Here is a 13,283-nt window from a genome sequence, read left to right on the forward strand (position 1 = left end):
GTCAGTAAAACCTTGTTAGTAAAACCTCTTGCAAATGCCAGGCTTCAAGGTGGAAAACAACTATACTTTCCCAGTGAATCTTTCCTTCCCCACGGTCTCACACACAACCAGCCCATCTCCTAGGAAAAACAAACTTTTTGCTCTCGAGTCTGGAATTTGGATCCAGCTATGGTGGAGGAAAGAGGGAGTCAGCCCACTGAACATCCAGCAGAGAGCACGGGTCCCACTTCACAATTCTCTTCTGGCAGAGTTGCTGACAGGGGCTAAACAGGACCATCCATCCAGGCAGCTGTGCAGGTTTAATCAAGGGTTTGCCTGATGGTGCTGGGGCTCAGCAAAGCAGCTCCCCCGCTGTGATAAAGAGCTGATCAATGTTCCACTATTCTTTCATTTATTTGTGGCTCTCCCCATCTCTTCTGCCTCCTCCTCTTGCTTAGTGTTTCCCATCACAGCATCAAAGCCTCAGTGAGAGAGATTGCTCCTGCCAGAGGCCCTCTTGCTCCTTCCATGACCAGGTACAATCACCAGTTGGGCACCTGGAGGGGCCAGAGGCACAGATCCACCAGGCTGTCCAGTGAGAGAGCTTGCTTCATCACAGCCTTCTGGATCTGCAGGGGCTCTTTTCTCTTCCTTTGGTGTAAATTCCTATGCAATTTAAGACAGTGGTTGAAATGGTTGTGTCATGTAGTCAGTTAATGGAAGCTTCAGTCTCTCACTTCCATTATTTATATTTCCCATCTTCCTAGACAACGGTTTCTCAACCTTAGCACTAGGTTTTAGGATGGAGAAGTCTTTTTTGTTTGTATATTTAACAAAAAATTGCACATTGTACATATATAATGTATAACTTGTTTTAAAAAGACATTATTTTCAGAACAGTTTTAGGTTCACAGCAAAATAGAGAGGAAGGTACAGAGACTTTCTCGGTACTCCCTGCCTTCACACAGCCATTGGCTTCGCCATTATCAACATCTTGCACCAGAGAGCTGCAGTTGTTCCAGTTGGTGGACCTACACTGACACATCATCACCCAGAGTCCATCGTTTGTCTCAGGGGTCACTTTGCATTACCTTATACAGGTTTGGACAAATATATAGTGACATCTGTACATCATTATGGTATCACGCAGTGCATTTTCACTTTCTCAAAATCCTCTGTGCTCCACCATTCACTCCTCTCCTCACTCCCAACCCCTGGCAACCATTGGATCCAGGCTCCTGAAGAGATATTTTCACCGCCCCCCCTTGCCATGTCCACTACAACATGGATCTTTTACTGTGTCCATAGTTTGCCTTTTCCAGAATGTCATATAGTTGGAATCATACAGTATATGGCCTTTTTGGATTGGCATCTTTCCTTAAGTAATATGAATGTAATGTTCCTGTATATTTTTTCAGGGCTTAATAATTCATTTCCTTTTAGTACTGAATAATACTCCACTATCTGGTTGTGCCACCGTGTATCCATTTAGCTGCTGTAGAACATCTTGGTTGCTTCCAGGTTTGGGAAATTATGAATAAAGCTGCTGTAAAAAGTTGTGTCAGATTTTTGTGTGGATATAAGTTTTTAACTCCTTTGAGTAAATGCCAAGAAGTGCGATTGCTGGGTGGTATGGTTAGGGTATGTTTAGTTTTATAAGAAACTGCTGAATTTCTTCCAAAGTAGCTGTACCATTTTGTATATCCAGCAATGAATAACAGTTTTCACTGTCCACATCCTTGTCAGCATTTGATATTGTTAGTGTTCCTGATTTTGGCCATTCTAATAGATGTACATTGGTATTACTGTGTACATCTTGATGATTTGGGACATACACATACACCACCATCAAGATACTAGACACATCCATCACCTCCAAAATTTTCCTTATGTAATTTTTTGGTGTGGTAAGTACACTCAACATGACATCTATGCTCTAAACATATTTTAAAGTGCACAATACTATATTAGCTATAGGCAATATGTTGGGCAGCCTATCTCTAGAGATTATTCATCTTGAAAAGCTGGAACTTTAAATGCATTGTGCAACTACTCCCCCTTTCCTCTCAGCTCCTGGAAACCACCATTCTATTCTTTGCTTCTATGAGTTTGACTACTTTAGGTAACTCATACAAGTGGAATGATGCAGTATTTTTGTCTGTGATTGGCTTATTTTATTGAGCATAATGTCCTCTGGGTTCATCCAAGTTGTCACAAATGGCAGTATTTTCTTTTCTTTTTTTTAAGACTGAAAAATATTCCATTATGTGCATCTATCCCATTTTCTTTGTCCATTCATCTGTTGATGGGCAATTGAATTGTTTCCACATATTAGCTATTGTGAATAATGTTGTAGTGGACATGGCAAGGGGGGGGGGTGAACATATCTCTTCAAGATCCTGATTTCAATTCTTTTGGATATTTACCCAGAAGTGGAATTGCTAGATTATATAATAGTTCTATTTTTAGTTTTTCCAGGAAACTATAATGTTGCCACAGTGGCTGCACTATTCTAGATTCCCACCAATAGTGTATAAAAGTTTCCAATTTCTCTACATTCTTACCAATGCTTACTTATTTTTGTGGTTTCTATGAAAATAGCCACAAACAGTTGTGAGGTGATATCTTACCTCATTGTGGTTTTGATCTTCATTTCCCTGCTGATAATTGAAGTTGAGCATATTTTCATATACCTCATGGCTATTTGTATGTCTTCTTTGTGCTTGATAATTCTTTATTTTGGGGGCCATGCTGTACTTTGTGTGTTTAGCAGCATCCCTGGCCCCCACCCTTCACTGTTGTGCCAATCAAAACTATCTCTAGATATTGGCAAATACACTCTGAGAAAAATCTCCTCCAGTTAGGAGCCACTGACCTTTGTGGCCATCTCCTAACCTGTGAGGACCACATTCTTCTGCTTCATCACTATCAGCACATCAGCAGCAGCAACAGTAGCAGTAACACCACCACTGCTTTTTATCTTCACCATCATTACCATTACCATTAGCATTGGAAACCACAGATCTTCATCAGTCATCATCACTACCAGTATCCATCCATGATTACTGAGGATCTCATTAATGAGCTTTACTGATCCCCAGGTTCCTGGAAATTCCAGAAAATTTGAGTGGACCAACCCCAAATTTCTCACAACCTTAAGAAGTAGGTGCTATTTTAAACTTGAAACAAAACAAAACAAAAAAGAAGTACTATTTTATCCCTGTTTTAAAGATGAAAAAACTTATGATCAAGGGGATTAAGGAATTTTCTCAATGACGCAGAACACAATCTTGCATTTGCCTGACATAAGGAAGAGCTTTTATTCACTGCTAGTCTGCCACACACTTCTTCTTTTTGTCCCATTATGTGCATCTCCTCTAGCTTCTGGCAAAGGTCGGGCACAAGCTGGTACTCAAATAAATCTTTGTAAATCATAGGAATTGAATGACTCAGCTTAATTCAAATTAATTTGCATATTGTCTATTGAGAAAATGCATAAGAATTGTTTTGCAACACAGGACTAAACCTAGAATTCTGGCTTCAACTTTGACCAACTGTGTGAGCTCAAACAGGCCATTTGACCTTTCTAAGCCTCGGAGACTTCATTTTTAAATGAGTTAATACCTGTAAAGAGATAAGAATCATACCTAGATAGAGCCAGCACTCAATAAAAGCAGAATACTGCTTTTAGTAATAGATACTGTCAAGTCCCAAATTCCTTCTGTCCTGCTGTCCTGTCACTCATCAATTCAATGCATATTACATATTTCTCTTTGTTCTCTTTGCATGAGTGATTGGGAAGCCATTCTGTGTGTTTAAGAGTGATGAGAACTAATGTGTTCTATGCCAAACAGAAAGATGACTGGCTTCTCTCAACTTCACTCCTGACAAATGGCAGCCTATCTGGGACAGAGCCCACCTGGGTGCTGAAGGTCCTGAAGTTAAGTCTCCAAGTTGCAATGGAACAGTTGCATGGAAACTGAGCAAGTCATGTATTTTTTCAGGGCCCTGATTTTCTTATCTGCACGTTAGTCTAGAAAATCTCAAAGCTTCTAGATAAATAGGTTATATAACAGACGATTTATGTCACCTGTTATTATAATCTATATATTGGGGGTATTTGTTCCATCTTTAAATGAGTCCCTTCTCTTATGCTGCCTGGGATTCTCTCTAGATATAGATGATGATACAGATACAGATATAGATATAGATAGGTAGATAGAGATAGATATAGATAAATCAATCCATCCATATTTTTTTCTCTTCTTACTGCAACGAATTCTTCAGGCAAGCTGTGATCCCCATGTGTACTTCTGTCAGGCATGCTTTTCTTAGGCACTAAGCAGGATATTTAATTAGAATTCACAAGCAGCTCATGGGACTTCATGAGCACATTTGAAGGGCTGATTAGCTGGACATGTTTTTAAATACATGTCCTCTTGATCAGTAATCTAAAGATTGATCCTGCTAAGAGAAAGGGCTGAATTTCAGGTCAATATCTCTTTCTAAGAACCTTAAATTAGTTGCCCTCACAAAGTCCGAGATTAGAGCTGAAGGATAGGTGATAAGAAATTAATGAAAGTGCAGACACCAGGGAAGAGGTAAACCATGACAAGATGATAGAACTGGGGAGCAGAAGGATTTGGGAAGTGCGCTGAAAGGATGTGTCAACATCCTGGGTGGCAGCAAAGGAAAAATGGTCTGTCTGTCTGTCTGTCTGTCCCTGTGTCTACTTAATCTGACAGTGCTGCCTTTTTCCTGTGATGCTGGAAGGAGCTTGAATCAGTGCTTTCATTATAAAAGAAAATGCTATTGGAAAGAGCATAGGCTCCATTATCACAGGAAGTGCTTCCTGTTACAGGTCTCTCCCTCTTACTTGTCTGCTTCTAGGGTAAATGGGGTAAGAATTCTTGCTTCATAGGGGAGATGTTTAACTATATTTCAAGCAAGAACTGTGGAGAGGCAAGGGGGAAAGGCTGAACGACATCCCAGGGGCACTATAAAGCCCAAGCCCAGTGCCCTCTCTCATCTCTGAGCTCCCTGTGGTAGTGTGCTTCCCCCTGGGCCAGGAGGGATTAACACATCGCAAAAGTCATGGGTCTCCCAACTCAGCTGGCTTTGCAACTCCTGCATTTATATTTCTTTTGCTTCCTATTTCTTCAGGCAGGTGTAGATGGAAAGTGGTGAGAGTAGGGGTCTTGGATATCAGACAGCCACAGTCAAACAGATGAGCACAAAGTGAAAGCACGCTTATGAAATTTGATAAGTGCCACACAGGAAAATTATTCGTTAGCAGTAATAAGTGGACTAGAAGGTCAAGTAAGTTTTCTCTGAGGAAGTAACCTTCAAGCAAAGACCTAAAAGATAGATGAGAATTAATCTGGACAAGCCTGGAAGGGGTGGGAGGTAGAGAAGCCCTCCTAGGAGAGGGGAGAGCATGTGTAAGGCTCCATGTAGGGAAGAGGTTAGTGGTTAGCATGCTAAAGGTGCCAAGGAACTTGCCAAGCTGGGTGGGGAAGGGGAAGAAGTAGTAGCAAGAAATGAGGTCAGGGACTAAAGAAAGAGGGTGGATGTGGGGGATGGTTATAAAGTGAGTAAGAAGTTGGTATCTAGTCTAAACTGCAAAAAGAACCTCTTTAAGGGTACATTCAGGAATGGTGACAAAATGTTCTGACTCCTTTTTTAAAAGGTGTCATTCTAGTTGCTGCATAAATGACATGGCAGTTGGTATTACATTTCATCTTCCTACTTCTTTTCTCTATAAATATATGTCCTTTTAAATACTATTTAATATCCAGCTATTCTAGCCAAGGCTGAATCTTTATTATTCCCCTTAGCTGAGGTCACACCTTTTGCAGAGGAGGAAGTGAGTTATAACTTAGTGCGTGTGAGATTTTCCAATGAACCTTTTTCTGAACATTTATGCTCTGTGATCATTCCAACTCCCAAGCCCCTACCTGAAATGTTCTCCTAGTAACCTGGCCACATCTGTCTTCATTGTCAATAAAGCTTGTCTTGGCTTTTTCAATCCTAGTTGGTCTCCTCATATTCAGTTTCTGTACCAGAATGTGTACTCATTGTACACATGAATTACATATCATAATATTTGACAAGCTTATTTTCCCCACCACATGATCTTCTATGTGCCCAAAGAGAAGTGAAAGACCCAAATGGATATGCTGGGTGTAAGCGGTCAGGCCATGGACACAACTGAATTGGCTAAGTGGGAGAAGCTAACCAAAGTTCTGCTGCATGATGCTTCTCATTGACAATAAGCCTCTGCAACATCAGCTGTAGCCCACCTGCCTTTCCCAAACACAGTAGAGTTGTTCATACAATACAGCTTAGACAGGCCTGAAGGAAGTCTTGGGGCATGGATAGGTGTCATTTCTGCTAGACAATCCACACTAGCAGAAGGTCTACCTATTCACGGGCTGTCCTCCTTAAAGAGCAGTACCTAGAAAGAAAGCAAGAAACCTGCACAGCACTATATGGGGTTGGCTTAGATGGTGTCTGGAGGGTCTACAGAACTCTGTTACAAGGTTCTGGAGCATCTTTAGTGGGGGGCATGAATATGGTGAGTCTGTCAGCACTAACTCTTCTGTCCATGTGGTCCTCAGTCCTTCCCTCCAATACCTCACCAACTATTCCTCTTTACTACACACCTCCTCTTACTGTATACCCTCTCCACATACAAGAACATTATTTTGTCTGAAAGCCTGGCTCTTGATTGATTTTTCTTAATCTACCTCTCATGGGAGGAAATGTACAAGTTCACTTATAAGTACTTATAAGTTCTTCAGACTTTAGAAACTCAAAAGTTATTTTTTTAAAAAAAATAATGTTTATTTTTGAGAGAGAGAGAGAGAGAGAGAGAGAGTTGGGGAGGGGCAGAAAGAGAGGGAGACACAGAATCTGAATCAAGCTCCAGGCTTTGAGCTGTCAACACACAGACAAATGCAGGGCTTGAACTCACAAACCGTGAGATCATGACCTGAGATGAAGATGAATGCTTAACCGACTGAGCCACCCAGGCACCCCATAGAAACTCAAAAGTTCTGTTTCCTACAAATCAACACCTTTGATTTCCAAAGACTATTTTGAAGCTCAAAAGCCCAAATTGCCTTATTTTGCTCTGGTATATCTAGGTCCCCACTCCCTTTGCAAGGCCCTTACTGCCTGTGCTGGTGACTTCAGGGGATTCACAGGACCTATGGAAATGTGAGAGGGAAAAATATGGTGAAGGGAGTTTTCGGAACATAGTCCTCATTGGTTATCAAAGCTTTTTATGTTATCTGGATTTATGGTTTAAGTCCAGAGAAAGTCTTCCTCCTATCAGATGCCTAAAATTGTCTATTAAATAGCAGTGTGAAAAATCTACTCTTTACCAGCCTAGAGTAGAAGAAAGTGTTCCTTGTATTGCTACTCATGTCAAAGATTAGATCTTTGTCATCATTGATGTCAAGATGTTAGTCATCTAGATGTTAGTCATCATTCTAACCACTCATTAAGAAATGTTTCATTCAGATGGAAACAAAACTGTCTGCTGATTTTTAACTAGGAGGTGGAAAGTGCAAACAATATTTCATATGCTTGCATGGTTGGGATTTAGGCCACTGACCATTCAATTTGTATCAGTTTGCTAAGAAAAAATGGCTTCTCCAACACACCACTACTCCAAATACAAATAAATAGTTTTAGGACTCTGGGTCAAGTCCAGTGTAGATAGATGTATGCACATTAAAGGCAGAGACCAGATCTATTTTCCTCATAATTTTATCTCCAAGGTCTAGCATATGGCCTGGGACATACAAAGTGTGTAGAGTCCATCTGGGGAAGGTTTCAGCTTTACTTCCTGACTGGTGGTGGTGAGGGAGTACAGAGCAACAGAAGGGAAATACCTTAGTTCTATAGTCAGAAGACCTCGTTTCTAACTCAATTTCAGTCTTTAATAGGTGACGTTTGGGAAATAATTTTCTCTCTATAGGTCTCATTTTCCTTATCTGAAATAGTTCATCTCTAAACCCTAAGTGATCTTCCATTTCTAACATTCTTTTACTCTGATCCCTTACAATACTGATCCCTTACAACTCAAGTGAAATGCACTGGGGATGAGAGCTCATTTGGTAGGAAGATAGTGTCAGTCCCTAAGATGCTTGCAGTGAGAAATTCAGGTGCAAAGCCAATAGACTCATGCTTCATTTTCAGCTGACTTAAGTGGCACAGTAACCAGGATCCCAAGGTGTGGATATAAACCAGATGCCAGCAGAGCAGTGAAAAGGATATCCTTGATGAAATCGGCCAGATAATGGAATAGTTTGAATGGCATATTTTGTTGTATGAGTTTTTCTATTATCTAGGTGACAATTACTCAAGGAGTTATAATATTTTCTCCTGACCTATATTCCCAATAAAGGCTAAATAACAGTCGAAAGGATAGGGGGACCATGAGAATGTCCCATTTCTTGTGAAACCTCACTTTTTAATGCTTTCCTAAGTGTGGTCTGAGGCCTTGGAAGGGGATGAACAGATTCACCTGATCCAACAAGGGAGGGCTCCATTGTATGAGACATAACTCAGGTATGCATAAAAGAAATATAGCTTTATTTTCCTATAATTCAATTTATTTTCTGTCTTGACTTCCCATTTTCACAATAGATGAAACTTAATTTTAGCCCACATGAGACTAAACTCAATCATTTCATGCACTTTCTCCTTTCCTCCTCCGTGGGGTTGCAGTTAAGTTTTAGGAAGCTAACGTAATGCACAGACTGGTTTCTGAACAAAGTCATCTGTGAATGTTGACATCCACTGAGATGATCTCCATGATCCCATTGTCCTCTGGTCTTACAACTTCTGCACCCTCTTGGGGTGTTTGCAAGTGAGAACACACAAAACTGCAAGGAGTTCCCCTGTACTGGGTGGGCCTGCAGGACACATAAGCTCTTAGGCCTTGCAGTTAAAGTCTGCTGAAAGCTATTCAGCTCTAATGCTGCCACAGGGTGCTTATGCTGGAGGTTCCAGGAGACTTGCTTCTTCCCAGGGTCTGCTGGAAGTGTAGCACAGACCATCTAAGCTCTCAGCTCCTGGAACTTTACTTTCTCATCCTATGGAATTCAGCCTAGAGGATAAGATGGAGCCTCCAATGGGCACCCCCTCCCCAGCATCAGGTTGCCTTATTTCCCTTCCACCTTCCTTTTGCTCTAGTCCCAAAGTCTTCATTTTAAGGTACTAAAACAGGAAAAGGCAAGAAAAACTGGTCCTGAGAGTACTCAGTTTTTTCCCCAAAATGTATTGTTATGTAATAAAATTATGGCTGATAGTTTTCCTAAACTTCATTCTCTGAAACCAGTATTTGTTCAGGATATCTTCTGTTTGCTCTTCATCTCTGTGCTGTGTAAGGCTGCCCTGTATGGGCTTTATCAGTGGGCTCCCTTGCCCTCTGGTTTTTAGTTGGGTTTTGACAAAGGGGAACCCAGGAAAGATCTAAGGGAAAGATGAACATAGAGTTGGTTATTTCTACTCCCAGATCCACCCCTGCAAGGTTACTGTAAGATGTCTAGGTCCCTTAACAGTATCTCCACTCCTGCTAAGTAGTGCACTCTACTCTCTATAAGGCTTTCTCCTTCCTCTTAACCCATCTGGATACAGTGGTAAAGGCATCCTGGTGCTGTTTGACATGTGTCTCCTTACACATTGTGTTCTTACTACATATTGCCCACACCTTTGTAACTAGTCCCTTTGTGAAATTCTTCTCAATTTCAGTCCTCTGTTTGCTTCCTACAGATTCTCTGGTGACACCCAGTCATTGGCTTCAATAGCTTGATCTGAAGTTGAGAAGTGAGCATTGACTTTTCTTTCTATTTGCTTTTCTGCCATAACAATCTTCCCCAAAGATCATAACAATCACCTCTTGTCTAATTTGAAGTAGGAAATTAGTGGAGACAAATGAAGTAGAAGTGGGGGGAAGGTAAAAGGGAATTACCAACCAAGAAGAAAACATGGATTAATATTTTAAATGTTGATACCACTATCCATTTTTTTGGTCATATTTTGTTGTATTTTCATTGGTAAGGGGACTAACTGGCTTAAGAAAACATGGGATTTTTTTTTTTTTTGCCTCATCTAAGTGCACTATAATTTAGTAGGCATAAGAGTTGCTGATGTAGTGCAACTCTCACATTTGTTTTAAATAAGGAAACTGTAGTCCACAAAGGGAGAATTTTATTCACCTATTTATCCAATGAATGTTCCCAAAATAGTTATTGAACACGGGCTCTGTGTTAAGTGCTACAGATTAAAAAAAAAAAAAAAAAAAGCAAAACAGTTTCTATGGTTGGGGAACTTATAGAATCTTGGAAGAGAACTTTGTAGACTAAACTAACCATACAATCACTTATATTTTCTTTTTTAGACCTACTATACTAGGAACACAGTCAGACATAATTTATGCTCCACAGAGCTTGCAGATCAGCAAGGACATAGCATTCAGCCAAAAAAAAAAAAAAAAAAAAAAAAAAAAATCACAGAAAGTGGAACAAATAAAAGAAGTGGACCATATGAACTGTGATTTAAGGCTTTAGTGGACTCATGTAAGCAAAAAGGAAAAGAGGACTTCAGGGAAAAAAACAGTGTGCACAGAAGCCGTTTGCCAGGAGAGGCCATTGTGAATTTGAAGGACTGAAGTAAAAAGTGAAGAGTTTGGGGACCCTGCATGTCTTATGGGATTATTTGTGAGCAATTCTGTAATGTGGTTAGAAGTGACAATGTACAATACTTAGAGGGCATGTGGAAGGTGATACCTACATGAGAATTAGGAAAAGGTCTATGGAAAGGCATTCTGAGTTTAAGAGATGGTTTTTTCTTCTCTTAGTTTAGTGTAGTAAACAGCAAGTGAATGGCAGAGGACAAGGCATGTTCATAAGTGTTACTGTGACTGGCAGGCTAAGAGTGGGGATAGAAGGTAGAAGGTGAGGTTGCAGAGGGAGGTGATTTGGGGTCAGATCATGAGAACTTTCTATACCAAGTTAGGGCCACCTGGAAGGAAAGATGTCCCAGCTTCTCAAAAGAGCACACAGCCAGTGACTAGTAGGGTGGGTCCTAAGATTCAGTTCTAAGGTAGTAGCTTGTTCAACAACCTTCCTTTATGACAATACTAAGGCACCTTCCAGGCCTGACATCCTTTGGTTCTCTAATTAGATATATAGACTCAGCCATCCTAGCCTTGACGACTATTGATGTACATAATGAGTAGAGTGTAAAGTGTGGTGTTCATATGTCATGATGTGCCTGATTTCCAACAGAAACAAGAGAACTTTATACCATGCTTAGATATAAGATCATGTATTAGTTTCTTGAAGATGCTCTAACAAGTTATTGTGTGGCTTAAAACACCAGAAATATATTCTCTTACAGTGCTGGAGGGTTGAAGTCCAAAAGTAAGGAGTTGGCAGGGCCATGATATCTCCAAAGGCTCTAAGGGAGAATCTTTGCTTCTTCCATATTTTGGTGGCTCCAGATTTCCCTTGGCTTGTGGCAGCATCACTGCAATCTCTGCCTCATTTTCTCATGGCTTTCTTCTCTTTTCTCTGTGTCTATCCTCTGTATGTCTCTTATAAAGGACACTTATCCTTGGGTTTAGGGTCTATCAATTATTCCAGGATGATCTCCTTATTTTGTGATCCTCAATTACATCTGCAAGACCATTTTTTTTTCTCAAAATAAGGTTATATGCATAGGATCTGAGGATGTTGACATATATTTTTAGGAACCACTATTCAGCCTACTACAGATCAGTACTGGAGCTTACAATTATATTGTTCTTCCTGCCACAGGTGCTTATAGTAGTCTTATAAGACTTTCTAATGTATTGTTTTTCAGATTATTGTCTATGCAAAAACAAAATAAGAAAACAGTAATTCCCCACACTGGCAAAATTTTTTCTAAAACTCTTGGTTCTACTCTACACCCATGTCCTGGACCCAAGCAGATAAGTGTGTGAAGATCTGTCCAAAGTTGATTTTTATTCTGCCGCAGTACAAAATTTATGCCACCTCTGAAACCAAATAAAAGGAGACAAGAAACAGGAAACATACTTTTTGGAGTTCTGAAGTGCCTTAGTGTCCACTCCTAAATAAGAGTATCACAATGAGTGCTTGTTGGTTGCTGGGCTTGAACACATGAGCCCCGATTAGTGAGATGTTCCTGTTAACCAGCACTAGTGGTTGTCTGATGCCTTTCTCAACAATACCCTGGTTCTGAGAAATTAAATTAAACATGAAGTCTCTCCACCAGTGAACAGTTCATTGGAACCCTTCTAATAAAAATTCACTTGAATGTGCCACTCAGCGGAATTCTGTGTAATTCTAGACAAGGAAAAATATTTCAGAAATATGTTCCTGTATTCAACTGTGTAATGAATACAATTATTCTTATCACTTGGCACTAAGATTGTGAGTGTTACTGCATGTTAAAGACTATATTTGTTAAAGGGGTGCATTAGATATCCCAGCAGCATACCCAGCCATCATTTGGGACCTGCCTTATCTCCATTCTGCTGCTGAGATTGTGGGAAAGGAAGATAATGAGTTGTTTTTTTTTAATCATGTCACAAAAGGTAAATAGAAACTTAAGCCCCCAAAGAAATTTCTCCATTAAAACAACTTTTGAAAACATTTTGCACAACGAAGTCCATTATGCTACCTCTCTAAAACCCTTGTAGAAGAGAAACATGGAAGAGGAACATGTGGAAACTTTTTGTCTAAACACAGAGTTGAAGTGTTACTTGTGGCTCATTCAAGGAAGGCATCATCATTCTCACAAACTCGTCAAACTTTTTACTCAGGCTGCTTGGAGCTCAGGAGGCCAGTCTGGATTGCTCAAGTTCAAATTACAAAATAGTTGAAAAGATGTGCTGTTTCATTCTGCTCTTGCTCAAATACAGAGAATAATGAAATGCAATGCCAGTGAAGGGGGTGGGAGGAATAGAGCCCCTGCTGAGCCTATTTCAATGAACTGATAAAAGGGACTATAATTTGCAGCAATGATTTTCATATTATGTGTTAAAACCATATATTTTCTTATATAGGTTAAACATACCTCCTACAATGTTACTTTGCTCTTTCTTTAGAGAACACACTTTAGCTCAATCAAGGCTGAGTTATTAGTGACTGGATTTTTCACCTGGTTAGGTTCATGTTTCCTAAGTTCCTAAATTTCACAAGTCAGAGGCCATGGGCAGTTAATTCCCAAATGGACTTGGAATGTAAACTGAGCTCTTTACCCTTTTCAAGCAGGATATTCCA

This window comes from Panthera pardus, unplaced genomic scaffold, assembly GCF_024362965.1.
Source record: "Panthera pardus isolate Hobbes unplaced genomic scaffold, ASM2436296v1 HiC_scaffold_18, whole genome shotgun sequence".
NCBI classification, from domain to species: domain Eukaryota; kingdom Metazoa; phylum Chordata; class Mammalia; order Carnivora; family Felidae; genus Panthera; species Panthera pardus.